Here is a 26261-nt window from a genome sequence, read left to right as displayed (position 1 = left end):
ATGTGTATTGAGAACACTAAATAACTCCTAGGTATGACTGCATGCATGTATGATACAGAAGAAAGCTCTGGAAACCAACTCCTGCTTCTTCCCCTTGCCTTGAAAATTTCACTGATAGCAGTAGCTGTCCAAATGGCCACTGTAGGCGTTAGATGCAACTCAAAAGAGAGTGAAAGAGGTTGGTTTTGCTTTTATTTAAATGGGATAGAAATAAATTACTGTCCCCAAAAACAAAATGGTTCACTAAAAGTCATAGTTTAACAGAGGCCAAATTAATTAATTTCTAACTTGCAAAAGTATACAAAAGGGAACAGAATGGTAAGGATGTGTTTTTTTTTTTTTTTTTTTTTTTTTTTACAATTAAATGAGCTGAGCTTGATATTTAATACAACTGCCATTAGCTCATGTCAGATAAGGCTGTCTCTGTACTCATGTTTTAAAATGGTTGACCACTATTGGGAGGGTGGCCTAATGGTTAAGGTGTTTGCCTTACAAACATAAGGTGCAGAGTTTGAGCCTCACAAGGGGTAATTGGCTAGGCTTAAAATGGCTCACAAGTGCAGTTAGCTTAGTACTAATATATGAACCTATCTAAATGAGAATATAGTACTAAAAGCCATTGCTCATGTATGTACTTCTGCTTATCAAATTTTGTCTGGAGTTCAGTCTTCTGATCTATGTCAAAGTATTAAGAATATTTTACTGAGCTGGCTTTAGTGCTCATGGGTCTTAAAGATATATTACCACACATCATAAACTATAGGAACATTTCATCATTGTCTATCTGTCCAGAACTCAGTAGCTTTCTGCAAAACTCCTCAACATTTCTCTGATTTTGCTAATCTTCTTTCATCAGCCACAAGATCTTGAATGGTCTATTAGTGCATTCCTTTTGCATAGTCAAAGCCAACAGGATAAATGCATTCCAGATAAACACAATGATTGATAAAGTATACTATCTGACTGACATCAAAACACCAGTGACTAATAATAAGCTTTGTTAAAGGAGCCCTACTTGGAGAATGCTGACACACAAATAAATGATGTGTTGTACTGTTGATATACTCTGTTTATTCTATGATATGATAAAGTTTGACTTAGAATTCAATATAATTTTTTATTTTTATTCTGATTCCTTGTAAGCCATACTTTGAATAAATATAGAGATTAGCTAAATATTAAATGTCAAGACAATGCAAGTGAAGGATAAAATATATCTATTATTACATATTACTATTCTTATATTACTCACCCAACCTGTCTTGACATCTTATGGCATACTATACTTGTAGTAACCTACTGAATTTTATTAATGTCTACATGACATAGTTGATTTAAAAAGTTTTACATTTTTGGAGAAGGAGGAAGAAATATAGGTTGCAATGGGATATATACTTCAATTCATAGATAAATTGTTTTATACATTCATAATTTAGAAAGTTTGTTGTTATCTTCTTCAAATATTGGTCTGTAAGAACAATAAGATATATACTACGACTCAATAATATATAACCCTCCCTTCCGTTTTAGATATTAATAAAGTATGCAGTTGCAGTGACCCACTTTTAAGTGACGTGCTGGCAGATTTGTGGCTTATATGTAACACATATTAAGCCAGGAACATTAGGTTCCATGAAGAAGGATGTTATTGTAAATACTATTTTACCTTCTTTAATTGTTACAGAAACCCAGTCCATAACAAGTTTTGCTATAAACTACACGATAAACCCTTTAGGAAATCACTATGATTATTTTGAACCATTATTTATTTATTTATTTATTTTACATTTGTTGACCTGGATAGTCCAACTGGATACATGTCCATTTTCAGCGGAGGCCCGGGGAGAAAAGCTCCAAAGGTAGTTACAAAAGCAAACATAACATAATACAAATTAAGCACAGTTTATAGACTCTGTTGAGACAAATAAGTTATACAATCTTACAAACTGATGATATGGCTTAACAAATTAAAACACAAATAAGTTGCAGGTAAAAATAGTATTGGTACACAAGTATAACTAAAGATTTAGTCAGGCTTGGCGCAAGGATATAACCAATGAGCATTGACATACTGCTTGAGATTTTTCTTGACTTGAGATAGGGTAGTCTCTAGAGTAATGTCAGCAGGCAGTGAGTTCCAAGTTTTGCCAACAGAGTTGGCGAACAAGGAGTCACCAGCTGAGTTGTTAGATTTGACAGTTTGTACTACTAATCTATTAGATGAGTGAAGTGGTTTGAGGTTGCAGTGGTGGTAGATAATATTTTTAAGTGCAGGTGTATTTTCAAGTTGATTAAGTACTTTATGAACCACTATAAGTTAGTTATACTGAATTAGCCTGGGCAGTTCAAGCCAACCAAGATTATTTAGGTTTTTACAGTGATGTGTTCTGTAGGGCAGGCCAGTGGTAAATCTAGCTATGTGATTATAGCAGCTAGAGAGTTTGTTAATATCAGTTTTGTTTAAGTTGGTAAGTAAAGGAGAGGCATAGAAAAAGGTAGAGAGTAGATGGGAGCGGGCAATGGCAGTTCTAGCAGGTGGGGTTAGGAATGGCTTTATCCTATATAGTGAGCCAAGTTTTTTATTAATGGCTTTGATAGTTTTATTGACATGCACATCAAATTTTAGATTGTTATCTACAATAACATCTAGGAGTTTCATCTAAACATCTGGGGAGATTATGGTGCCATTATTAGACTTAATGGAGAAGGATAATACAGGGGTCCTTTGAGTGGGGGAGAAAAGCAGTAGCTTTGATTTTGGGATTTAAAATCAGATAATGATCAGAAAGCCAATTTTCAACTAAGTTAAAAGTACTCTGAGTTATTGTCTGCAAATATGGCGGGGAGGTGGCAGAGCAAATCAAAGTGGAGTCATTCGCGTATTGAATGCAGTTTGCTTTTGGGATGACAGTGTGAAGGTCATTAATGAAAATGGAAAGCAGAAGACATCCCAGAATAGACCCCTGATGGACACCTAGGGTGTTGGGTATGAGGTTGGATAGTTTGTTCTGCCATAGGACGGCTTGTTGTCTATCACACAGATAAGATTGGAACCATTGGAGAGAATGATTGCCTAAAGAAATTGTTCTCAGGGTGTGGATGAGTAGTTGGTGGTTAACCATATCGAAACCCTTTGAGAGATCAAAAAATAGGGCTGAGGATAATTTGTTATTGTCCCTGTTATAATTTATAGCATTGGAGAAGGTGAGGAGGGCTGTGGTGGTACTATGATGTGGCCTGAAGCCATGCTGGGAGTTAGCCAGTAGGTTGTTCTGGATTAGATAGTGCAGAAGCTGTTTATGGATGCACTTTTCCATAATTTTAGTCAGTGGTGACAAGATAGCTATGGGTCTAAAATTAGATAGTTCAGTAGAGCTACCACCATTATGGAGTGGTATGACATGAGATATTTTCCAGATAGCGGGGACTGTAGCTTCTGATATGGTATGATTGATTAGAATGGATATGGGATATGCTATGGTATCTGCAGCTTTTTGCAGATACTCAGCAGGGAGAAGATCAGCAGATAGGTTGTAGGTTTTAATGTTTTGATTAGGGTATGAATAAAAGATGTAGAGACTGGTTGGAGGCTAAAGGAGAGCTGGGTACTGGGAATGCAATCCTGTATGCTACAGGAGTTCAGAGGTAGCTGGCTAGCTAGGGCCCAGATAGTCTCAGTGAAGAAACTATAGAAGATGTTAGCAACATCCTCAGGTAGTTTATCAGTAGAGGCTGACAGAGTTGGAGTGGTGGTTTGTCCTGGATGCAGTAGTTTATTTATACCTGCCCAAAACTTTTGAGGGTTATTTTGATTTCCCTGCTGGAGATGGAAGTAGAAGTTTTTTTTTTATCTTGCAAAATGGATCTTTTTGTCTCATTCCTTAATTGCCAATATTTAATTTGATCTAGAGGGGCTTAATGGTATGCCATGTAGCCCATGCCTTGTTTCATAGGTTCATAGGTTCATAGGTTTATACTAGGCTATCTGCCCGAGGGCATTTATAAGCCTAGCCCATAGTTTTTTGTGGCTTACGCCACCCCTTAGTTTGGAGAAACTATGCCCATTATTTAGCTGTGTCTCTGTCGAGCAGTGACACTGAGGTAACCCCTGGGGTGTATCTGCGATCTCCCATCCATTGGTCAAGATTCCTCTTGAACAAGGCCAGCGAGGTGCTCTGCCTCACATAAACCAGGATTTTGTTCCACAGCATAGGGAGTCTTTGAGTGATGTATCTATCCCTCCAGCACATCCTATTAATAACCGTGTCGAGGTTTAAGTCACCCACCCTTGTGGCTCTGAGGGATCTAGATTTTTTGAGATGAAGCATATTCATCAAATCTGGGTTTGACATGGCCTTGTATGTCAGGCATAGGTCACCTCTGAGCAAGCGGTACGCAACTGAATATAACTGGAGTTCTTTCAGTCGTGCAGCATAAGACAGATTTTTGAGACCCTTTATCCTTTTGGTGAGGAACTTTTGTGGCCTCTCCAGCTGCTGCAAGTGTCGGGTCAGATACATTCCGAATGGGGCATTCTGAGTGTGATTTTTGATTTGGTATCTTTAGAGCGCCATGGTGCAATTTTTGTTTTGGTCCTAATGGAGCGGGCAGAAGCATGAGAATCAAGGATGGCAAGGAATTTATTGTTAAAGTAAGCAACGGCTTCATCCAGTGGCAGGGATTTTAGGGCAGACCAGTTACATGATTTGAGTTCGTCCTGAAACTTGGTAGGATTAAAGCTCTTATTATTTCTTACTGTTCTATAGGTGCGCTGGTGGCAGTTATTGGTTTTGTGTTTAAATATAAAGGTAAGAAAGTGATCACTGAGGTCATCAGGGACGGTCCCTAATGTATACATTTGGCAGTGACTATTGATTAATATGTAGTCTAGTATACTTTCTTTGTGATTCGGTTTGCCTATCTTGGTAGAGGTGGATATGACCTGTGTAAACCCATATAGGTTTACATGGGTAGTAGGAGATTGTGAGGAGCAGGTGTTCCAGTCTATGTTAAAATCTCTAAGTACTATGGTTTATTGGGGTCAGGTACTAGCTAACCAGTGTAGGATATCTTCCAGGGTGTTGGCATTATTTTCTGGGGGAATGTACATGCAGACAATAATTATGCATTTGTTTTTATTAATCTGAAATTTGGTGGAAAGTATTTCTGCATTATTGACCTGGGATGGTTGTATGGGGTCTATAGTTACATTTAATGTAGATTTGAAAAGTACAGCTAACCTGCCTCCCTTCCTAGTAGTGCGGTCAAGTCTAAGTATATTATACCCATTTGTTAAAACTTCATTATCTGAAGTTGATGGCTTTAACCAGGTTTCAGATAGGTACAGTATATCAGGGGAGTGGACTTCTAAGAGGGCATATAAGTTATGTACTTTATTGTTTATGCCTATAATATTTAGATGGCAGACCAGGAGGGAGTTCGGGGACATATTTGTAGATAGTGTTTTGGTAGGGTTATTAGCATAAGAGGTTGCGTTATCAAGAGTGGATGGGCCAGGGTTTGGGTGAATGTCTCCATCCATTGTGAGGTTATAGTGTACATTTACAGTAAGCTTCAAGACTTTGTTTATTAGTTTTTGATAATGTTTGGATTTTGAGCTGATGTATCTAGAGTTAATAGGCTGATAGTTTATTGTGGTTAAGGAGTTGGATATAGGACTAATTATTGTGTGACCTGCCATATTTGACACAACTGTGGTGGTGGTTTGATATTTTGGGTAGTGAAATCCTAGGTAATACTGATTTTCGTAAGTGGAGAGGAGATATGGAATTAACATAAGGGATAGCAGAGAAAGTAGTGACATTGTTTTGGATGGTGACATAGTGAGGCAGAGTTAATGTATTTATTATATTGTCACCAGGATATGGAGAATGGGTAGGAATGGAGGAGAGAGGTAGGGGGCTGGGTTTAAAATGAGGAGTACAAAACTGATTGGATCAGATAGCAGGGGTGTGATTTATGGCTATAAAGTTAACAGCACTGGGGGCAGGTGGAAATTGGGGGAATATATATTTTAAATGGCCTTAACATATAAATATGTATCATTGAATTTAAATGGGCTAAAAAACCATATCAAAAGAGCAAGTATTAATAAACATCTTTCTTTACCTAAGGCAGATATAGTATTTCTTCAAGACACACATTTAATATCCCAAGATTTAGATAAGCTCACACTAAAAGATTATAAAATTTTGATTAACTCCCAATTCAATCACAAAGAAGAGGTGTACTAATGTTTTAGAAAAAAAGCCTAAGATCCCCTGAAATTGTTAACTCATATATAGACAAGGATGGTATGTTAGCATTAATAGTAATTAAACTTGAAAGGAAATATTATACTCTTGTAAATTCTTACTGGATCCCCTGAATTGTTACAAAGTCAGTAAAGAAATAATTAGACATTATAACTCTACACTCTAGAGGAGAAATGATAATTGCAGGAGATTTTAATTGCATTCTTTCCTCAGATGAAACAAATATTAAACCCTTTAAGATAACACTTACATAATTACATTAATACAAGAAATCTAAAAGATACATACCATATAAAACTTTACTCCTCCCTAAAGTTTTTTCATTACTCATATAGATTTGAGACACAAACTAATATAGATAAAGTATTAGTGTTGAATTATTTACAATCAAAAATAGATAATGTATTATTAATATCCTGCCCCCTTTCTGACCATAACACCATTACTTTTAATATAACTTTTCATACTGAACCCCTTAATACATTGTCAAAAGATACCAGCTTATATTACAAAAATAAAAGGTTTTCAAGAATGGATGTTATCAGAAATTAATCTGTTTTAGAAACAAACAACAATGGAGAAATATCAGATACAATTTTAGGGTATACCCTAAAAGTTGTATTGTATGGGAAAGTTAGAATTTGGTATACACAAAAAAGAAGAGAATTGCATAAAAGACTACAAGATAGCCAAATGGAATTAGATATTATAAAACACACTCATACCAAATGATAAGAATGTATTAGATAATATAAATAAATTAAACAAAGAATATCAAATATTTTGCAGCACAAAATATCTAGAAACTTAGAGAAAATCATCTTATGCTCATATACAATCAATCCCAAAAGTCTTCAGAAAATTGCAGTACAATCAACATACTTAAGTGAAAGAAATCACATAAAAGAAATTATATATGTTGAAAATAAGTGGAAAATAAAAGCCACTAATTTAAATTGCATATTGCAAGGTTTCAAGAAATATAATGAAAATATGAATATTCTCAAACCAATAAATGAAAATGGAAATCTAGATAAATTCTTAATTGTTAATACTCCAAAGACCTTATCTCCTGGAAATATTGCTAAAATGTATAGACCTTTCACATTTAGAGAATTAAAAGACCAAATCAACAACTTAAAAACTAATAAAGGACCGAGGTTAGATGGTCTGATTCCTGAGATGTATAAAATGTTCCCTGACAATATTTTAAAAATATTATTAAATACATTTCATGAATTTAAAATACATTTCATATCCCACCATCATGGAAATATTCACTCATCTCACCCATGCTTAAAGCTGATAAAGATCCTACCTCTTGTTCCTCTTATAGACCCATCTCACTATTAAACATTGATTACAAGATTTTCATGAGCATAATATCAAACAGAAAAAATGTCATTACACCTAGCCTAATAGAAGAAGATCAGACAAGTTTTATTAAACATAGGAAAGTCCAAACAATATACTAAGAATTCTGACCCTAATAGATTTAGCAAATAAAGATAGAAACTAATTAACAACAGTGAGTCTCGATATAAATAAAGGTTTTGACTCATAAAGTTGGCCTTATTTATTTAAAACACTGCAACAATATAAATTTTCTCCAAACTTTATAAAATTAATTAGAAACTTTTATGAAAATTCTGTTTTTTTGTAAAGATTGGTTCTTTTTTATCCCCTTCTTTTAAAATTACAAAAGGCACAAAACAAGGCTGCCCTCTTTCCCCTTTTATTTTCACTTTAGCTGTAGAAACACTAGCTAATCATATTAGAAATAATGTCCACATTAAAGGTTATAATTTAATAGTGACTTATTTCCAAAGATTCAGTTATTTGCTGATGATTTATTATTAACTAGTGGAGACACTGAAACTTCTTTGGATCAACTATTCAACACTTTTATGCAAATGAACAAGAATGTGGTGTAGATAATTGGTTCAACCAACAACTGAGCAAAAGTAAATCAAAAACAAAAGAGGATGAACCAAGCCACAGCAGTGGTACCAATGTTAGTTTATTAGCATATATTAAATTGTAGTAGTATAGGTATTAATTTGTTTCCTGTGTTTGTTGCTTATTATCACAGGTGATCCTGAAAGTTGAAGTGTAGAACTCTTATCACCAGATGTCAGAGTATTGGCAGACTTTGATGATGATGGTGGCTAAACACAGGAACAGCTGGGGAGTGCAGAGGTTGAATCTGACACTGAGGTTGACATTCAGCCATCCCCTGTATTTCCACTGGACACAACCAGTAGACATATGGAAGCCTTTTCTAGTGAACCCTCCGATATTGGACAGGTGGAGGATTAAACACTTGATCAGGGAAGTGTTGTTACTGTTGCTTCAGTGCCTATTGACTCTGGCCATAGCCAAAGTGTGGGTGAGGTGCCATGCAGGAGGGATGTTAGGGATGCTTGGAAGACGCCTACTATCCATCCTCCACCTGATCCTAGTGTTCCTTTCCATGCCACTCAATGTATGTTTAGGGATGTCATGTAGGCATAGGCATATTCCAATTGGGTCCCAAGGAAATGCTTAGGGTCATAGATATGACACAGGCTGACATGTGTGACTGCGTCCACCATGTTGCTGATTCAATGGATTGGAAGAATGATATGTTGGAATGGGCAATGTCTGTTATGTCACATTGACTGGGAGGGGGACCTCATCCACGTGGACTTGGGTCAGCCACATACTACATGGGCCTATATTGGATCACCGAATGCTTAGGTAAGCAAATGGTGACTAATCAACCCCATGTAAGCGAAAGCTTAAAAAACCGAACTGTCAGAGCAGCGATTTTTTTCCAAGGGGAAAAAAAATCGCTGTTCCAACAAAAAAAAAAAAAAAGCACATTAAAACATAAGATTAAGTGAGGGCTTTGCCCCCCACACCCCCCCCCCTTTAATATACCAACTCCGAGACCGCACTACAGTGCCAAAAATGGCAAAGTACCAAAGCGGCCAAGCAAATTCTTTGCCAGGGAAAGAATTCGCTTACATGCCGCTTTGATATTTTGCAGTTTTGGTTTTGTCAGCTCGACCAAGACGCATTCAAAAACATGTTCTCTTCGGTCTGCTGATAGGAACCCTCCTACATGGCCATACTGATGACACTCCCATAGTGGCACTACTTCTGCTGCTCCATCAGTGGTTGAGGTGTCCACACCCTGGCATGGTAAGCCATGAAGTTGTGGTCTCATGAGGAGAGCTCATCCAGCAGACATCATTCACATTCATGTAGCAGCAATGCATCTGACCGTGAGCAGGGAAGTGCCAGTGCAACTCCTGGCAGAGCCATTTTTTGCAGTTGGGGATGACGACAATGAACTGTCACCTCTACTATGTATGGCTCACAGCTGTCCAACATACCAGGGTGTAGCTCTAGCACAGAACTTGTCTGTGTTCTCAGAAACACTCACACAACAATTTCACCTGGAGTGTCCATACAGACACACACAACAGATGCAAGAATCAGTTGTGAGGCTTACAGCTAATTCTGTCTCTGGCCATTTCATACCTTAACCAAATGTCTGCCTGTTTCTCTTTCTTGCTCACATGCATTCAGTACCTTTTGTGTCAGCCTAGGCCTCCTGCCCCCATACAATACTCTGTGCAGATGATGATGATTATGCCATGTCCTTGTTTTCTATCTTTTTGATTAAGAGAAACATAAGACTCTTGTTTGATTCTCAGGATGCATAGCTGACTTAGTGCTTAGTATATCTGTGTTTGTGATGTTTGGCAAATTGTACTGCTTTCTTACAAGTTTTTGTACTGTGTACATCCCTCCCAACCTCTTAGACTAACAAATCTGGGTCATAACATAAATAAAAGTAGGACAAAGGCCGAATAATAGGGAGACTTTTTAAATATCTTGGTCTTACAAACTTAAGACAGTTGATAGACTAACAGGTTTTGCATTACTATTTTTATGATTTTTCTGAGGGACATGAAGTCTGAAACTGAAATGTGTGTTATTATTTTCCAGCTTCACTCTTTAATGATTTGCCAGTACAAACGTTAATGGATAAACTATGGACAGTTTGTGAAAACCTGTATTTTGAGAGGTATGAATGTGTGAATCTTTGATGTATGTAGCCTATTAGTTGATAGAAGGTACATGTATTCATATAAGTCACTGCTGTCAAATCTTGATGTCATTGCTGTAAAAATCACCCACCTTAAACTTACTTACATTAGCAAGTAACAGTATGCAAGGATATGCCATTCATATGTATTCTAAGACATTCATTTTTTCTATTCCAGGTTCAGCATTTACCTTTGTAATCTGGCAGTTACAAGAGTTTTAGTTCAGGGCTGACTCTGTCTGATGCTAGCAGGACACAGCCATTACATGGGTAAGTAAATGCTGTGAGCATTGCCTGACATCAATGTTACTTTATGTCTGTGCATTGGTTGAAGGTTTTAGCTCCTTAATTAGTGGGTGTGTGTCTTATCCATTGCCTTTTGGACAGTGTGAGGGCATATTCTGCACACCTACATCTGCCTACACCGACAGCAGCTCCTGATTTCCTCTCTGACTCCTCACCTGAGTGTGGCTGTGGTGACCTTCCCAGTAGTGGTGGGATGTGTGCACCTTCCCATTGATGTTACTGCTGAAGCTATTTTCTCAGGATAATGTTGTGTAGCATGGTATAGATGGTGAGGATTTCAGCACAAGTAAGGGGATTGTTCTGCAGGGCTTCCCCAGATGTATCTAGGCACTGGAACCATGACCTCAGCAGCCAAAGCACATGCTCTATGATATTTCTTATTTGAGCGAGTGCTTCATTATAGCATTCTTCTGTGTGTGTGTGTGTGTGTGTGTGTGTGTGTGTGTGTGTGTGTGTGTGTGTGTGTGTGTGTGTGTGTGTGTGTGTGTATGCATTTATGATGGGCATCATCAGCCACAGTCCCAGTGCATAACCTGCATCCTCCAGTAAATGACCTTATGGGATACCCCCCCCCCCAGAAAACATCTCAAACAGTTGAGGTTTGTGGCAGATATGAGAGTCACAGTAACTGCCTGGGTTGCCAGCACACACAGTCAGCATGACTTCCTTAGCATTACACACAACCTGGTAGTTAATGGAGTAGAAGTCCTTTCTATTTATGTGCACCCTTCCCTGTTCCCCAGGTGATACTTTGATTTCTACATGTGTACAGTCTATGGCACCCAAGACTTCAGGGTGATATGCTACAGGGTAGAACTTATAGTTGTGGCTCTGTCCTCAGTTGTATGGGGAAAATATATGTAGTCACTTGCATGTTGTAGCATAGCATCCAGAAAGAAGTTGATGCAGTATCCTCGATGCTGATCCCTGTCACACCCCCAGCATGCCTGCTTTGGTCTCTGGAATAGTAATAGGAGACTCTATTGTCAGGCACACTGCAATAGTAATAGGAGACTCTATTGTCAGGCGCACTGACGTCCTGCTCACCAGACTGAACAAGGAGAAGGTCACTGTAAGCTGCCTGTCAGGTACCTGGATCCGCCACATAACACAAGCACTCAGGTCACTCCAAAGGAAGTACAAATATGACTCTGTCATTGTCCATGTTGGTGTGAATGACCTGAGACATACCTTCCTGGACTACATGAAAAGAGACATAGAGGAGCTCCCTGATCATGTATCCCAGGCCGGTATGACCCTGACCCTGAGTAGCATCTTGCCCTCACCAAGAATGATGCCACAGTATAAAGACAAAATGATCAATTTTAACAATTGGCTAAGCTATTTGTGTCATTCAAAGGGGATCCAGTGTCTGTTAGCCTGGGGTGACATGCTCGACAAGCCACGTTGCTTTGCTAGGGACAGCTTACACCTGTCACCCTTAGGTTTTTGAATACTGGCTAAGGCTCTTGCCACCCTCATAGTGCCTTTTTTAGGCAAGGCTCAAAAAACAAACCCACCTCCATAGACAATACAAGACACAAAAAACTAAGGATAATGCTACTCAACGCCAGAAGTCTAAACCTCAAGATGCACGCACTTGAGGCACTCCCCAGTATGGAGAAAATCGATATCTGTGCAGTAAGAGAAACCTGGCTCAAGGATCCAGAGAGCACCCCAGCACTACCAGGATATAACTTTTATAACATGCTTTTTGGCCCCAGAACTTGGACTGAAATACAAAAGGTGGGCTAGTATCCATTTTCTTCGAAGATATCCACAACTCCAGGTTAGTGGCACTGCACGAGGCATCGGAGACCATCCATGTGTAACTAACAGTGGGCAAAACAGCTTTTCAGTTTGTAGCTTGCTACAAATCACCCACCTTGTCTCTGAACACCCACTTGGCATTCCTGAGAACATTGGAGAATATGAAGGTCTCACCAAACACCATGATATTGGGTGATTTCAACTACCCAAACATTGACTGGGAAAACTACTCAAGTCCCAACTCCTTTCCCTAATGGTTCCTGGAGTTTATAAACTTAAATGCCATGGAACAACTGGTCAACACTCCCACAAGAGGGGACAACATATTGGACCTGGTCATCACCAACATGGGGGCTCAGTGTTCCATACCAGAGGTAAACCCTTCGTTGATAAGATCAGACCATAAGCTAATCACACTGGACATCCACATTCCGACTCCACCCCCAGCCAAGGAAACCACTGTGAAAAATTTCTCAAAAGCAAACTGCACACTTCTCAAGACCGAGGTGGAAAGCTTCAAAGCCCTTGGACTAATGGAAAATGCTGCCTAAGCCACAGAATCCTTTTAAATGCATTCTATGAGCACATACAGGAATGCATGGATTGAGCCATCCCAAGTAAAACCAAGACTCACTCATCCAAAAACAGGAGACCAGTCTGGTGGACCTCGGCCATAATTAAGCTATACAACAGAAGGAGGAAACTATTATATGACAGAGCAAAATCCCAAAACGGGAAACATCCCTGATCAGTATTAGCAAGAAACTATGATCCCTCATAAAACCATCAAAGGCCAGCTTCGAAAGAAAAATTGCCAAAGACTCTAAAGATAATCACAAGGCCTTCTTTAGCTATGTCAAGAATCTAGGTGGCAACTCTCAGATCTGATCTGAGCTGGTGCAAAATGGCAAAAAATACACTGAACCCACTGACATTGCCAACATCCTGGTGTACAGGTTCAGTGCAAACTTTACCCCCCCCTTCCCCCCCAAAAGGGCCAGTGTCTATCCCAGAAGAATGTAGTTTTCCAGACATCACAGACACACAGGTGAAAGCAGCCCCCTCCAAAGCAAAAAACTCAGCATCAATGGGACCGGATGGTGTCCCAGGCTGCGTCTTACATGAGCTCCAAAAAGAACTGAACCATCACATAAAGTCACTGTTCAAACTCAGCCTTACTATGGGATATGTACCCAAAGAATGGCATACAGCAACAGTTATCCTGCTCCACAAAGGTGGAGCCACAATGGATCCTGGGAACTATCACCCTATAAGCCTGACTAGCCTGGTCTGCAAAGCTATGGTGCGCATCATCATGGATCTCATAAACAAAGACATTGGGAACCTCCAGACACTGGACCCTACCCAATTCTGCTTTGTTAAAGGCAGATCTTTCCTCTTAAACCTAGTTGACTTCTTTGAAACAGTTACCAAGGCCATAGATGAGGGAAAGGTAGTCCACACAGCCTACCTTGACCTCGCAAAGGCCTTCAACACAATACCCCACTCTGGCATTATAAATAAGCTTACCGGCTTGAATATCAACCTTTATGTCATGAGATGGGTTGCAAACTGGCTCAGGGATAGAACCCACATGGTCAGAATTGCGGGTGCCATGTCCGACTCCAAACCGGTTACAAGTGGCATCCCACAGGGCTCAGTCCTGGGACCCCTCTTGTTCTGTATATACTTCTCTGAGGTACAGGCAAGCACGGGAGGACTGCGGCTGACCAAGTTCGCAGATGATTGCAAACTGGGAACCATAATCGACTCTCCGGCTGACACAAGCATCCTCCAGAAGGGTCTTATGGAGATGGATACCTGGTGTCAGAACCATGGCTTCAAGCTAAATGCCAAAAAGTGCATAGTCATCCCCTTTGGGAAAAACAGTGTGCCCACAAACTACCACATAGGTGGTAATCCAGTAAGTACGGAAGATGTAATTAGGGATCTGGGGACCCAATTAGATAGTAACCTCTCCATTGATAATCACATTGCCAAAGTGGTTAGAAAAACCTTCTATGTAGCCCACCTAATCATGAAAGGGTTCACATCTAGATCAAAAGAGGTCATTGTGCCCCTCTACTCATCGCTCATCAGGTCCGTAATTGAGTACAATGCCCCATTTGGGTTGTACCTTACCCGACACCTGCAACAGCTAGAGAGACCCCAAAAGTACCTCACCAAGAGAATTGTGGGCCTCAAACAGATGCCCTATGCAGCTCGACTAAAGAAACTCCAGCTCTACTCAGTTGCTTACCGCCTACTCAGAGGCGATCTCTGCCTGATGTACAAGGCCATGTATAACCCGGAATTAATGGACATTCTCCACCTCAAGAAATCCAAATCCCTTAGAGCTACACGCTCCAGGGATTTAAACCTCAGCACAACAATAAATAGGACATGCTGGATGGATAGATTCATATCCCAGAGGCTTCTCTCGCTCTGGAATAGAATCCCAATTCATGTTAGGCAGAGCCCCTCACTGACCCTCTTCAAACGAAATCTTGATGAGTGGATGGGAAATCATAAGTTTACACCTGGGATCACTTATATGGCCCTGCTGGGCAGAGGCTCAGGAACCTAATCTAAAAGGGAGGTGAAAGCCAACACATTCTGGCTAGGCTTATTAATGACCTACGAACCTATGAAAGTTCCTATAGCTAATATTCTAAATGCTACAATTCATTAAAATCAGCACATTTTCTTTTCTCCCTCACCTTATATTGCATATTCACTTTCACTGGTAAGATGTCTAATATAATTGTTCACAAAAATCCACTGCTTCATAAAAAAAAATCAAACATTTTTACTCTGTCTTTTATTGCCTTTTTTATCTTCTTTTAATTTGTTCCATGAGTAGCCAAAATATTTTTCATGTGAAATCATATTGTAAAATTCTTTTTTCCCATCAATATACAAACACAAAAGAGCTTAAGTCACCAAGGACAGGAAGATAAAATAAAATTCAGCATGGCAATATGTTATCCTTGTACTCCAAAACACTATGGCCCAGATTCCATAAAGTCCACAGAAGCTATTTGTGGACAGCACTGCATGCCAAAGGAAGACTTTAGCATATCTGGTGTAGATGCAGTTCCATAGGGCATGCTGAAAGTAAACCGAGTACTTAAGTACTCAGCATAGGATAAATAAGGATTGTGCACATTCTGGTCTGAATCCAAAACTCATCATGCACAAACAATGCAATTCAAATGTGACAAACAACCACACTGACTCCACTTCTTAATTCCTATGTGCATACCTTCCAGACACCAAGAAAATCAAGTGAATTCTATGGATTATGGCAAAATCTGTAGAAAAACTGGAATAAATATATATAAGCATGCAACCTGCTGTTAATATACTGCAACAAGCTGCAGTAATGCAAGCCATCAATGAGGCTGTAGTTGTGCATCCTAGATGGCAGCCAGCTAGAGTCAAAGCAAGGCTGCAACTAAACCAGTTGTCAGACCAGCAAACAATTAATAGACACTATATAGACAGACAACTGATGCAGGCTGTGCAGACACTTTGAGGAAAACCACTTCCCCCTCAAAACCAAAGTGTGTCTCAGCCTGGGTGTACTTGCATTTGAGGCATTCCAGACACATGGGGAATGCTGTGGGAGTATCACAGACAGCTGCCAGTTGTGTCCAGGTAAAATTCCTGGAAGCAACGTGCAGCAAGGTGGATAAGTACATACACTTTCCATCCACCACCATGGAGTGGGGAATTGTAAAGCACTGTTTCTATAACATAGCAAACGTCCCACATTTACTAGCTGTAATAGATTGCACACACATACCTATCAAGTCACCAGTGCATCCAGAAACAGACCGATACATAAACAGAAAGGGCTAGCCATCCATTAACCGTCAAGTTGCATCTGCAGTAGCAGCATAACAAACATCATGATAACACACCGTGGAAGTGTCTACAATACTGTCATTTGGAGGGTAAGTGGACTGGGTCTGCATTCCAGCAAGGTGAAATACCTGAGGGACTGCACACAGCTAAGATACAATTTAATGATACCCCTCTCAACAATATCTTTTATGAACAAAAGTGTTTTTATTCCACAGGTGACTGTGGTTATCCACTTGAGCCATGGCTAATGACACTGCACTTTGAACCATCAAACCCTGTAGTAGCTGTCCTTAACCTTACTGTACATATTTTGTGATATTTCTATACAGCTGTCAGGATTCTTAAATTTTGATAATCTTTCCATAACTTTGGTACTGTACAATGTGATTGGACAAGCATTTCTTATTAATTACAGATTACCTGCACATTTCCATAATGCTCCATTGTAACTGCAATACTCCATTGTGCACTGAGCTACTCTCATGCTGTACATTAACATATAAAAATGCTATCCACAAGTTACGTGCTGATACAATGTAATGCATCAGATTCCATGACCTTTATGGAATCCAGCTCCATATAAATCAAACCATTTAATTCAAAATGCCAATTCCAAGCAACAAGCTCAGTAAGCTTTCTTTGAAGTTTCTTCAGGTTTATAAAGATTCATTACAAATCAAAATTAAATACAGATAAATATATCATGCTACTCAAAAGGTAAACCATATTGGTGGAAAATAATTAAAGCAATATAAATTAAAATACAGATCATAATGCATAAAAATTCTAAACTACGATTCATAGTATAAAACATATACATTATATATAAAAATGAATACAATCAATCATCTAAAAACTCATTCATCAAATATTTATAGAGGCATAATACAGGTGCTGCCTATTTTTTTTAATTTAAGCTAAGAGAGTTAATCAACTCTCCAGCTGACACAAACATCCTTCAAAAAGGTCTCACAGAGACAGATAACTGGTGCCAGTGCCATGGCTTAAAGCTAAATGCCAAAAAATGTATAGTCATACCCTTTGGCAAAAACAATGTGCCCACAAATTACCACATAGGTGGAAACCCATTAAGTACAGAGAAAGTTATTAGGGACCTGGGGACCCAAGTTGATAGCAATCTCTCCTTTGAAAACCACATTGCCAAAGTGGTTAGAAAGACCTTCTACATAGCCCACCTCATCACGAAGGGTTTCACATCTAGATCAAGAGAGGTAATCGTGCCCCTTTATTCATTCCTCATCAGGCTCATCATAGAATACAATGCCCCTTTTGGGATGTACCTTACCCGACACCTGCAGCAATTAGAAAGATCCCAAAAGTATCTCACCAAGAGGATCAAGGGTCTCAAACAGATGCCATATGCTGCTCGGTTAAAAAAACTCCAGCTCTACTCAGTTGCATACCGCCTACTTCGAGGCGATCTATACCTGACATACAAAGCTATGTCAAATCCAGAATTAATGGACATGCTCCACCTCAGTAAATCTAAATCCCTTAGAGCCACACGCTCGAGGGACTTGAAGCTCAGCACAGAAATAAATAGAACTTGCTGGAGGGACAGGTTCATAACCCAGTGGCTCCCTTCACTCTGGAATAGAATTCCAGTTCATGTGAGGCAGAGCACCTCACTGAATCTCTTCAAGAAGAATCTCGATAGATGGATGGGGGATCGTAGGTTTGTCCCAGGGATTACTCCCGTGCCACTATTAGACAGAGGCACAGTAAACTAAACCTTAAAAGGGGCACAGTATACTCAAATCAAGGGGTGGCGTAAGCCATACAGAATCAGGCTAGGCTTATAATTGCCCCAGGGCAGATAGCCTAGTATGAACCTATGAACCTATGAACCTAAATGCATCATTCAATGCTGGATGGACATTAGCTCTTAAAGTCATAATGCACCTATATTCCACACATTCTGTTCTGTTACTTATGTCCTCATCCCTTTTATATACAGGAATCAATTCAAGTGCCACAAACTTAAAACCATTTTCAGAATCTGTCTGATATATGGCTAAATAATGCAATATTATTTATTTGGTGTTTTGTGCTGGGAAGATGTTCACAGATAAGCTCTTTCAGCTTTCTTCCAACATGAAATGTTTTCCCAACATAAATTGCTACACATTTTTGACAAAGAGCTGTATACACTAACGTAATGTAATCAAAATCTACATAGCTATTGCATGTATACATTCTTTCAGTTACTGGATGATTAAAAGTATTAGTGCATAATACATATTTACAAAATTTATATTTTCCATAGACATAAGTCATTTTCTTCTGACTATATCTATTGTTAATAAGGACATCTTGCTCCTTATAACATAACATCAGCCTCACTTTTATCTTCCCTAATTTAATTTTTTGAATGATGAAATGTATATTATTTTTCTCCCATCTTGTCCCCTTTTTCTTTTCTTTTCTCTATTTTTTCCATACATTTTTATATTTTTTCAAATAGCATCATTTCTTTTTGTCATTCTTTTCCCTTTCTTGTTACCATCAATAAGATGCTAAATGCACCCCTGAATTTTTAATTTCAAACCACCTCCTTCTTTTTTATTATAAAGTATCCCTCATCTACAACATTCAGCTTAAATGAAGCTAAAAAACTCAAAAAAATATTTTCCATTTAAGTGGGAAACATATATATATATATATATATATATATATATATATTCCCCTTAAATATGCCATTGTTTCTAGTACATACATATTCAGCATGTCTTTTTTTCTGAAATGATAAGTAAGAACTTTTCCACCTAGTTAAAATGTCTTAGTTGTTCCAGTACTTCTCTCCATTCATTTATTACATTTTCATATTCAACAAATGCAACTTCCAAAACCTTTAGTTCCATTCTAGTGAAATATATTACATTTATTTTTTATCTCGCCAAAATCCTTACACTTCATTTGTTTAACCACAGGCCAGCTGCTTAAAAGCTTTTCTATCTTTATTACAACCTCACTTATCCATCCCTTCTGTTATTAGAACGAAATCATCTGCATATGTCATACATATCGGTAATGCAGCATTTCTTTCAGTCTCACATCTTGCTACCTCATTTCATACATTTATGTCTGCACTACTGCATTACTAATGCACATAAACACATATTAGGCATCCCTGTTTTATTTCTCTCTTAATATTTTCCCATGCATCTATTTATCATAACTTTTGCCATGATTTTTTAATCAAATTTCTTTCTCCTATGCTATATGTATCTAAAATTCGCCACATTGCCTCATAGCTCATTTTATCAAATGCTTTAGCTATTCCATCTGCTATCTGTCTTACTTTTTTTTTGCTTTCTTTCAGCATCATCTTTACTACGTTCATTATAAGTAACATTTTTTCACCTGTCATCCTTTTATACTATACTTCCCTTCTATTACCACACCCAATGCTTTTTTAATCTTTATTTTCATAAAGATTTTATAGTCAGCATTCTCTAGTGTTTTGGGCCCCGGGTTTGCTTTATCTTTCCTTTTGTTCTTTTTCCTTATACATTTTTATCATACCACCACATATGTCTTCTTTCATTATACCTTCTTTCATCCATACATTTAATATATTTTTTATAATTTCTCTTTCATATTTATTCATTCCTTTATCTTATACCACCTGATCCTGGTGCTAATTTATTCTTACCTGCTTTTATAACCTTCACTATTTCTTCTGTTGTTATGTTGGGCCGGATTCCAAAAGATAATTGTGGACAACAGCATAATGCTGCCACTTCAGCATACTATATGTGGATGTGATTTCAGATGGCAAACCACAAGCAGTCTGAGCACTTAACTGTTCATAGATTCATAGATTCATACTAGGCTAACTGCCCTTGTGAGCCATTTTAAGCCTAGCCAATTATCCCCTGTGAGATTCAAACCCTGTACCTTGTGTTTGTAAGGCAAACACCTTAACCATTAGGCCATCCTTGTTGTCCACAATTATTTTTTGGAATCCGGCCCAACATTGTAGGACAATTACAGATTTCCCCACATGCCCATCAGATTCCAAAACACATCATACACAGCCAACACAACCTAAACATGACAAACTGTAGCCCTTATTCTGTTTCCAAAATCCTCGGTAAATGCCATACTGCAAAGCAAGGAATGGAAGCTATTCCCATGGAATCCTATGGAATCCATAATAGTAATAACCCCAAAATATGTTATCTGAAGCAATTGCAGCAAACTGCAGTACAGCAAGCTATGGAGGAGAATGTGGTTGTGTATCCTAGAGGAGAGCCAGTTAGACAGAAACCAAGGCTGTAACTAAGCCAACTTTCAGATCAGTCATTGACAGCTACTGCCTAGTCAGAGAGCTTGTATAGGTTGTGTGCAACATGTGTGCCCCACACATCTCTGTTTGGACATTACCAGGCAACCACATCCCTCTTGAAACAAAGGTGTGTCTGAGCCTAAGAGTACTGGCATCTGGGACATTCCAAAGACAGACAGGGAATGGTGTAGGAATGTCACAGACAGCTGTCTGTTGTATCCTGTTAAAATTCCTGACAGCAATGTGCAACAAGGTACATGAACACATACAGTTTCTATCTACCTCACTGAGTGGAGAACTATTATGCACCAGTTATATAACCTGTCAAACGTCCCATATGTACTTTGTGCAATAGACTGCACCCACATCCTCACATTTCAAACCAAATGTTCAGATCTTGGGAATAATAGGAGTCAGTAAAGAAGTATGAACAACAAACTCTTCAGCACAAACTATTTTCATAGTGGTAGTCTTCCTTATGTTCTAGGTCTTAAACTGATTTTATAAGTTACAGTAAACATAGTAACTATTAAGTATAGAATATTTTGTAAACAACTTACAATATCTCAGCAATACTTCCAGTTACTCATACTGTCAGTAGCATTTTGTGTATCCATCTGAGAGGTTTCATATGAGGCTAAGCAGTTTTGTCTGTGTTATTTGGTTAATGAGACATTCAGAAAAAACATGACATTCATGACAATATAAATAAATATTATATGAACATCAATTAATATCACTTAAACTTCAATAGAGAGAGATCAAATAGCAATCTAGTTGTGTTTGTTATCGTGTAAGCTTTAAGATGAAGTATTCTAATACCATGTAGCTAGCATGGTTTTGGAATTATTAATACAAATGTGAACAAAGATTATTTGATGCCTCGAGGCGTCAGTAGGATGTAACTGCAGAAACACCTGGAGGCATTTATCATCTGTAATGAGTTAAGACCCTCATGCAGCCAGAAGCAGGCAGATAAATCAACAGAAAGGGGAGGCCGTTCCCTGACCTGTCCGTTTGCGTGTGGCAGATGGCAGCATGACAAGCATCATGGCAACACAGCCTGGGAGTGCTCATGATGGTGCCATATGGAGGGAAATTGGTCTAAGGTTTGCCTTCCAGCAAGGTGAAATAAGTAATGGCATCCCTGTCAAAATTATCCATAATGACAATGTCTGTGTTCACTCATCACAACAGGTGACTGTGGTTATACACTCAAGCTGTGGCTAATGACCCTGTATAGAGAACCATCAAACCCTGCAGAGGAGGCCCACAACAGAGCACATGCAACAGCATAAAATACCATTGACTATCTGTCAATTGTACTGAAAACTAGCTTTAGATATCTGGACACATCTGGGTGTTCACTGCACTGCATTCCTGAAAAGGCAGCACAGATGATAACTGTGTGTGCCATGCTACACAATAGGCCAACTACATCACATGGTGGTTTTCCAACTGCAGGTATGGGTGAACTACCCAAAGAACCAGAGATGTCTGAATTTGATATTCCACAGCAATCAGAGAGGCGAAGTAAAACACAAGGTGCAGAAGGCACAGGTATGAGAGATGGAGGGTGCGACCACAAGTCCAAGCCAAGGCAACACAGCAGCATCTGACATACACCTAAGAGTCATGACAAGTCACAAGTACAAAGGTACACAGATGAAACACTGATGATCTGGTATTGCCCCACCGCAGCAGCACTGATTGCATTTAATGGCAGTTACCTAGTAGATGTACACACTGAACATCTGACATAATGTAATTCTAGCATATAACAGTAAAAACATATATATATATATATATATATATATATATATACATATATATACATATATATATATATATATATATATATATATATATATATATAGATATATATATGGAGACATAGTGTGGGAAGGAACAGGAGTCCAAGTTGACTGTCTGGTCATGACTACTGGGCCCACATCAGATAGGCCAGCAGCAGAAGTGTGTGCTTGATGGGCAAGGTTTTGTCTGTTCAGAGGGGGAGCCTACCTCTCCCATGTTGCAATCAGCTAAGCACTCTCAGGGAAGCAGGATCCTGCTTGTACTTTGGCACTAGTGTAGTAGTGTCATAGCCATGGATTCAATGGACCATGCAACAGATAGCATGCTTTCATTCTGTGTAGCCAGTGCCACCATGACCTCAATGTGTCTGAGCTTTTCTGCTTCATGCAGCACACCCAGCTGGTCTGCAATACAATCCATGGCATGGGCAAGTGTATGGATGTTAGATCCATGATGTAACTTGGAATGTTCATTGCCTGTAGGAGTAGGAGGACACCTCTGACAAATGACAACACATACCAGCTACATGTCTACATCTGCTGCAATAGGTATTGTTGACATGTTGTGGGGAACTGTCAACATCACCAAAAGACTTAACATGGGGCTATGGTTCTCAGGCCTCAATCTGTCCATCATCTGATGTCCCCTCATTGTCAGAATCGCTGGACAGGTTTCCCTCCACATCTGTGGCTACAACTGCATCCATATACCTGTCACTATCAGGCTGGACTGTATCACCAAGCCTGTGACTTGTGTGCCTGTGCAATCCAGCAACAAATAGACTCTCAAAATGCCACAAATATTTAATATTGTAATAATCAGAAAGCTTTCCAGTAGAACCTCCCTTAGTGTGAAAATACAGACTAAAAACAATCATTCTATTTAATAATTTCAGAAAACAGGTCTATATTAGTTTGTTGCAATGCAATTGCAGCGAACACCAGATCGTCAACCCTCATTGAGTGAAAATTGTTTCAGCGATTTGTTGAATTTATTGAGGGCAAGAAAATACTTGCCCTACAGCACAATGGACTGACAGCTATGCAAATCTAACCCACCCAAGTGGGGGTGTTGCCCTCCACACCCTCTGATGTGGGTGGGCTGCACCCACCCCAACTATATATACCTATTGCAAGATCACAGTACAAGTTATGGCAGATGGCAAAACACAAACCGGTTTCCTCTCTTGGCGTTCTCAGTGTGTAAACAACAACTGGCAACTATGTAACTTACCAAGTCATTATTTAAAGAAACAGGCCCACTATAATCAAATCATAATCACCAATGCTACATTTCACATGACCAAAAACCATTTTTTTAGCTGAAAAATAAGCATAATAAGCTCTACTGAAAACCATCAAAAAACTATTAATAATGTTCATTAAGTCCAGGTTTAAACATTGTCCCAAGATAAATAATTCACATTGTTTCTTTATGCCAGAAGTCTCAATCTCAAGATGCATACACTCGAGGTCCTTCTCAGTATGGAGAACATCGATGTCTGTGCTGTGACAGAAACCTGGTTCAAGGCTCCTGAGAGCACCCCAGCACTAGCAGGTTTCACCTCATATCATGCGTTCCGGCCCCAAAATCCGGACAACACCAAGAAAGGAGGGGGGGTGTCCATATTCATAAAGGACACCCACACCTCAAGGTTGGTGGCAACGCACGATGCATCGGAGACCATCCAGGTGCAATTAATCATAGGCAAGACTGCTCTGCAATTTGTAGCATGTTACAGGCCACAAAAACAAACAAAGATAACACGTTATGCTGAAGTCCTGTCGTACCAAGCCAAATGAATCCAAAAAAGAGAGAAGTAACAGGACACTGCTGAAACGAATCCAATAAAACCACTTTTATTAAATAAAAGTAAGCGCTTTCGGGATAACCCTTCATCAGACATCAGATGTCACTTCTCTCTTTTTTGGATTCATGTTACAGGCCACCCTCTCAAACTCAGGAACCTCACATGGCCTTCCTGAAAACAATGGAGGGGATGAATGTATCTCCAAACACCCTCATACTAGGTGACTTCAACTACCCTAATATAGACTGGGAACACTACTCAAGCCCAAACACTCTAGCCCAAAGGTTCCTGGAGTTCATAAACTCAAATGCCATGGAACAACTAGTCACCATCCCCACAAGAGGAGAAAACATACTTGATCTCATCATCACGGACATGGGATCACAATTTTCAACACCGGAAGTATACCCCTCACTGGTGAGATCAGATCATAAACTAATCTCGCTGGAGGTCCTCATCCCGCCCCCACCTGAAATAAAAAAGACCACAGTGAAAAACTTCTCAAAAGCCGACTTCACACTTCTAAAAACTAGTGTGGTCTCCTTTAAGGCCCCTGAGCCAGTGGTAAACATTACTCAAACCGCTGAATCACTTACAAATGCCTTCTACCAGCACCTACAGGACTGCATGGATCAGGCAATCCCAAACAAAACTAAGACTCTTTGTACCAAAGGCAAGCGTCCAGTCTGGTGGACCCCAGCCATAAACAAGCTCTACAACAAAAGGAGGAAGCTACTACAAGATAGAGCAAAATCCTTGAAAGGTAAGACACCTTTGATCATTATAAGTAAAAAACTAAGAGCTCTCATAAAATCATCCAAGGCAAATTTTGAGAGAAAAATCTCCAAGGACTCAAAAGACAATCATAAGGCCTTCTTTAGCTATGTTAGAAACCTAGGAGGAAACTCCCAGATATGCTCAGAATTAGTTCAAAATGATGTGAAGATTACTGAACCTACACACATTGTCAACATACTGGCTGATAGGTTCAGTGCAAACTTCTCCCCCCCCTCCCCCCCAAAAGGAGAGATATCTATACCAGAGGATTGTAGCCCCCCAAACATCTCCAATGCCCAGGTGAGAACTGCTCTCTCCAAAGCAAAAAACACAGCATCCATGGGACCGGATGGTGTCCCCGGCTGTGTGCTCCATGAACTCAATGAGGAATTAAACCTGCAGTTAGGACAGCTGTTTAATCTTAGCCTCACCTCAGGATACATACCCAAGGAGTGGCGCATGGTGACTGTGGTCCCACTTCACAAGAGCGGTGCCTCCACCGACCCTGGAAATTACCGTCCCATTAGCTTGACAAGCCTTATCTGCAAAGCCATGGAGAGGATCATAATGGAACTCATAAATAAAGACATAGGGAACTTGCAGACTTTGGATCCAACCCAGTTTGGCTTTGTCAAAGGCAGATCATGCCTTTTAAACTTGGTTGACTTTTTCGAGACAGTCACCAAGGCCATTGATGAGGGAAAGGCAGTCCATACAGCCTACCTTGACCTGGCAAAGGCCTTTGACACAATACCCCACTCAGGTATCATCGAAAAACTCATCAGCTTGAATGTAAACCCATACATCACAAGATGGGTTGCAAACTGGCTAAGTGACAGAACCCACAGGGTCAGAGTTGCTGCAGCCATGTCAGACTCAAAGCCTGTCACAAGTGGTGTCCCACAGGGCTCAGTCCTGGGTCCACTCTTGTTCTGCATCTACTTTTCTGAAGTACAAGCAAACACAGGACGGTTATGGCTGACAAAGTTTGCAGATGACTGCAAACTGGGCGCCATAGTCGAAAACACATCTGACACAGATATCCTTCAGAAGGGCCTCACAGAAACGGATAACTGGTGCCAGAGCCATGGCCTAAAGTTAAATGCCAAGAAATACATAGTCATACCCTTCGGGAAAAACAAGGTTACCCCTAGCTACCATATAGGTGGCAATCCACTGAGCACAGAAGAAGTCATCAGGGATCTGGGGACCCAGGTTGACAGTAGC

The sequence above is a fragment of the Protopterus annectens genome, chromosome 1.part1, assembly GCF_019279795.1.
Source record: "Protopterus annectens isolate FY-2018-M chromosome 1.part1, PAN1.0, whole genome shotgun sequence".
Lineage (NCBI taxonomy): Eukaryota > Metazoa > Chordata > Ceratodontiformes > Protopteridae > Protopterus > Protopterus annectens.
This window is presented reverse-complemented; position numbering follows the sequence as displayed.